Below are 6,000 nucleotides of genomic sequence, written 5' to 3' on the forward strand. Positions count from 1 at the left end.
CTGAAATAGTTATTTGAAGGAACCATCACTACATAAAATTGGCTTATTCTAAGAAATGTAAGAGGGAATAAATAGGAAGTGAGCAAATTGATTTAAGCATGGGCAGTTGAGAGAAAGAGTAGTAGAGATAATGGAAGAATACAGTTCAATAAGTTAAACATTTGGAATAATCTAAAATGTTAGTATAGACATTCTATAATGAATGTGTTAGCAAAAATCAAAGATGAAGTTTTGATGATGAACAGATTTGCACAAGTCAAGATCCATAAAGGCAGATTGAAGATCTCTATAGTTTATAAAGCTTTTATAATAATCAAAGTTGATGTAATAATGCTCTTATATGTATTAGGGTTGATTCTTGTAATTTATATTTGATTTATTTACTGTTGAGAATCATCCACAAGCTGTTTTAATCGATTAAACCCAGTTTTAATCGATTAAAACGAGGTTGACACTGAAAACCCAATTGCCCCTGTAATAATCGATTAAAGCTAATAATAATCGATTAGTTAATCGATCATTCCTGAGAATAATCAATTAACACTAGCCGTTGGGGGTTTCAGATTTGAAAAACTAGCCGTTGGGGGTTTCAGATTTGAAAAACTAGCTGTTGTACTCATTATTAATCGATTAATATTTATGTTAATCGATTAAATGCGTTAGATGGCCCGTTTTCGAAGAATGGAAGGGTATTAGGCTGAGTCTATAAAATGGCTCACTCTTTATCTCAAAAACAACTCTTCCCTTGTGCTAAAGATCTCTGAACTCTTTGAGAACTCTGTTGAAGCTAAGGAAACTCTTGTCTGCAAAGTCCTGAAGTGCTACTTCGGTGACAGAGGAATAGCTTGTTCATCCTTGGTGTGTCCGAGGAAGTGCCTAGAAGAGAATCATCCTTCGTGAATCATTCGAAGGAGGTGGTCATCATTTGTGAAGATTCAAAGGAAGTGTAAGTTCATCTCTTGTGGTTTCAAGAGAGGTGGTATTTCTAAACTCTTACAAATTGTTTTTCTTTGTGATTAATATTTGTAACTGTTTTGTGATTAGTGAAAAAGGTTTATCTTGGTTGAGATAAGCGACTGGACGTAGGATCCGAGTGATCTGAACCAGGATAAAATCACCTATGCAATTTTTCTCTTTCCCTTACTCTGTCATTTATATTTAATTATCTGCTCAGTAAGAAAAATTAAGAGAAAAATAATAAAAGGCAAAATAAAAGTATATAACCAATTCACCCCCCCTCTTGGTTTGTTCCACGCTAATAATTCCGTTGTAGTGATTTTATCAATTGGCATCAGAGCTTGCTTTGATAGTAATTCAAATGGCAGGATCACATCAAACCTTTGCAGAGGGTGCATCAATCAATAGACCCCCACTATTCACAGGTGAGAACTATGCATTCTGGAAGGTAAGAATGCAAATATTTATTGAATCTATTGATTGTGAAATTTGGGATGTTATTGCGTCTGGCTCTTCTGTTCCTACTAACAATACACAGGAACCAAAGCCCCGTGGTCAATGGATCATTGAAGAAAAGAAAAGATTTCAGAATGACGTAAAAGCTCGGAATATCATTGCATCAGCGTTGACGGTTGATGAGTTCTACAAGGTCTCTGTCTGCAAAACTGCTCAAGAAATGTGGGACGTACTCAGAGTGACGCATGAAGAAACAGATGATGTAAAGAGGGCAAGGAAGAACTCCTTAATCCAAGAGTATGAAATGTTCCGGATGAAGCAAGGAGAAACAATTTCAGACGTTCAAAAACGCTTCACCAACATTGTCAATCATCTCATTGGACTGGGTAAGTCATTTGATACCGATGAACTTAACATTAAAATCTTGAAGTCTTTAGACAGGTCGTGGCAACCAAAGGTGACTGCAATCTCGGAGTCACAAAATCTCAACACAATGACTATGGCGACATTATTTGGAAAGTTGAGAGAGCATGAACTTGACCTCGGAAGACTAGATGAAGAAGAAGCGAAAGCAAAAACTAAGAAAAAGAGTATAGCCTTGAAATCTGAGGTAGAAAAGAGCAAGAGCAAAATGGAAGATGAAGATTCAGAAGATGAAGAAAATTTGAGACTCATGATAAAAAGGCTCAACAGGTTCATGAAATCAAAAGACAAAGGAAGATTAAAATTCGAAAAGAAAGAAAATCAAGGATCTTCCTCACACTATAAATGTTATGGTTGCGGAGAAAGGGGGCACTTAAAAGCGGACTGCCCAAATCAAAAAAAGAATGAAGAATTAAAGGAAAAGAAAAACTTCAAGAAAAAGAAAGCCTACATCGCATGGGACGATGACAACGAAACAATTTTCGATTTGAGCGAATCTGATGAAGAAGCAAACATCTGTTTAGTGGTGAACGACGACGCTGGAAGCCAAGTAAGTACATCTAGCGATTCTGATAATTATAGTCAAATTAGTGAAGATGAATTGCATGAAACTTATGCTGCTTTAATAGTAGAATCTGAAAAATTAGATAAAGCTCAAAAGAAATTGAAAAAGGATTTCAAAAATTTAAAATTAAATTTTGAAAATATTTCTGAAGAAAATAAAAATTTGAAATCAGACTTTGAAAATATTCTTGAAGAAAATAAAAATTTAAAATTAAATTTTGAAAATATTTTTGAAGAAAATAAAGATTTGAAAAATAAAGTTTTATTTTTTGAAAAGGGTAAATTTACTAGTAGTGATGAATGTGCTTCTTGTGAAAATTTTAAGAAACTACTAGAACACACAACCTTAGGAGAATGTAGTAAAAATAATGAAAATAAGGTTGTTAAAAATAAGTATGTTCCTAAAATTAAAAATAAACATAATAATAGAACCCGTAGAACATGGGTAGAAAAAGGAACAACTTATAGGAACACAAACTTTGTATCATGCTTTTATTGTATGAAAAATGGTCATACTTCAAATAAATGTAAAATTAAGCATTATGGTGTTCCAAGTGGTAGATATGTTTGGGTTGTAAAATGATTTCTTTTTTCTAAATCTAACCCAAAGGACCCATACAAGTAGTTGGGTACCTATTGTTTAATATTTAGAATTTCTTTAAAACAAAATTTAAGAAAATTTTATTCCAAGGCCGATGAAACTATTTTTTTTGGATATCTTCTAATATACAAAGCATATATAGTTTTCAATCGGAAAACATTTGAAATAGAAGAATGTGTGCATGTTGTCTTTGATGAAATTGTAGACCTTGAGGCAAAACCTCTTGAGTCAGTTGAATTACATGCAGGCAATGATGAAGATTTGTAGAAGACAACAAATGAAGCGAAGAATGATGACAATCCTCAAGATGAAGATCTAAACAATGTTTTATAAGTTCTTTATCCTAAAATTATAAGCTTTAAATATCCTATTGTGTATGTTTGAATGAATCTTTAAATTTGAAATATTTTTAGCTCATATGCATACATGCTTTTATTAAGGGGGAGTATTATCTTAGGGGGAGCACATCAAACACAACTTTTTAATTATGATCAAAAAGGGGAAGAAAATGTTTAAAGCTTATTTGCTTATTTGTGTTTTTTCACTAATGCACTTTTTCTTCCATAAGTTGTGTTTTATCCAGATTATTACTAAAAGCTTTAAATCAAAGGAGTTTTTGATCATCATCAAAAAGGGGGAGAATATTAGCAAAAATCAAAGATGAAGTTTTGATGATGAACAGATTTGCACAAGTCAAGATCCATAAAGGCAGATTGAAGATCTCTGTAGTTTATAAAGCTTTTATAATAATCAAAGTTGATGTAATAGTGCTCTTATATGTATTAGGGTTGATTCTTGTAATTTATATTTGATTTATTTACTGTTGAGAATCATCCACAAGCTGTTTTAATCGATTAAACCCAGTTTTAATCGATTAAAACGAGGCTGACACTGAAAACCCAATTGCCCCTGTAATAATCGATTAAAGCTAATAATAATCGATTAGTTAATCGATCATTCCTGAGAATAATCAATTAACACTAGCCGTTGGGGGTTTCAGATTTCAAAAACTAGCCGTTGTACTCATTATTAATCGATTAATATTTATGTTAATCGATTAAATGCGTTAGATGGCCCGTTTTCGAAGAATGGAAGGGTATTAGGCTGAGTCTATAAAATGACTCACTCTTTATCTCAAAAACAACTCTTCCCTTGTGTTAAAGATCTCTGAACTCTTTGAGAACTCTGTTGAAGCTAAGGAAACTCTTGTCTGCAAAGTCCTGAAGTGCTACTGCGGTGACAGAGGAATAACTTGTTCATCCTTGGTGTGTCCGAGGAAGTGCCTGGAAGAGAATCATCCTTCGTGAATCATTTGAAGGAGGTGGTCATCCTTTGTGAAGATTCAAAGGAAGTGTAAGTTCATCTCTTGTGGTTTCAAGAGAGGTGGTATTTCTAAACTCTTACAAATTGTTTTTCTTTGTGATTAATATTTGTAACTATTTTGTGATTAGTGAAAAAGGTTTATCTTGGTTGAGATAAGAGACTGGACGTAGGATCCGAGTGATCTGAACTAGGATAAAATCACCTGTGCAATTTTTCTCTTTCCCTTACTCTGTCATTTATATTTAATTATCTGCTCAGTAAGAAAAATTAAGAGAAAAATAATAAAAGGCAAAATAAAAGTATATAACCAATTCACCCCCCCTCTTGGTTTGTTCCACGCTAATAATTCCGTTGCAGCGATTTTATCAGAATGTTGTCTTATACCCACATCTTTACAAAGTTGTTAGAGAGGTTGCCAAAGGCATAATAATCATATAATTTAAATTCGTGGAAATTTAAATTATACAGAGTAGAAGTAGCTAGAATTGATGATGTAATTTAAGAATTTAAACAACATTACTATGCCCAATACACACAACCTTTTATAAGATGTGTTTCATTGTCCATAATTGACCACATCTTCTATTTGATCTTTATAAAAATAGAAATTTCACTCTTAAATCATCTAAGCATATCATCAAATGGATGTTAAAAGGCATCATTTTTAAATAAGTGGTTGAAGAGTAGCTTTCCAGCCCGACAATGAAATCAAAGTGTTTCATAAGTACTGGTTCAGAAATCAATATTTGGAAGCTATAACTATTAGCTTCTAAATAAACATAAAAAAAAATCACATCTTATATGTGGAACCGTATAACCAAGCATAAGAATTTAGCATCAAGATCGAGAGTTAAAGACTCATGTTGAACATTACTCAGAACACCAAAATTCTCAGACAAAACATTCCTAGTAGAATGTTATTTCAAGATGAGAGCCATCTGTAGAATTTTCTGCTTCTGGTATATGAGTTATTAGTTGTTCTTATTTTTTGTATTTTGTTATTTGAATTGGAAAGAATGTAGATCTAAAATAATAGAGTGAATTACAAGTTGGAAGATACACAAACCCTGAAGAAAACCCCTTCTTCCTTGAAAAAACCACTACTCTGCTACTTTTTCTCTGCCACTTTCATTGGCACAATCCATCATCAATAATTCAGACAGAAAAGTTTTTTTAATTAAAAATAGTCTATGATTACACTGGTTTATTTGTAGAAATATAACCCTAAATCCAAAATTAAATTTGAAGCAGATTCTCGTGCACGAGACTTAAAACACGATCTTTTTGTTCTTCAAGAATCAATGAAAACTAAATTAACAGGATAAAAAGAGGGGAAAAGTGTTACAGAGAAGAATGTGAACTATAACTACCTTCAAAATTCTCCAATCACCGTTGTGGATAAGGCTCCCTCCTCCTCCTCTCTCGTGTTAACGCCGCTAATTTCTCCACCAATCGAAACACAATCCCCACCAATCTAAGAGATTAGTGAAATTAATAGAAGAAAAACATAACAAATTAGGGAAAAACAAATAGTAGAATGTGAACTATGCATCATAAAACCTACTTGGTCAGACTTCAGAGATTTCGAGGAAGAGGCAGCGGAGCCAGAAGTAGTCTTGCGGAGGAAGGAGTGTTCTCGGAGCCGAGAAGAACATAGGCACAGAGGAGTGCTGAAA

The sequence above is a fragment of the Vigna angularis genome, chromosome 5, assembly GCF_016808095.1.
Source record: "Vigna angularis cultivar LongXiaoDou No.4 chromosome 5, ASM1680809v1, whole genome shotgun sequence".
Taxonomy (NCBI): Eukaryota; Viridiplantae; Streptophyta; class Magnoliopsida; order Fabales; family Fabaceae; genus Vigna; species Vigna angularis.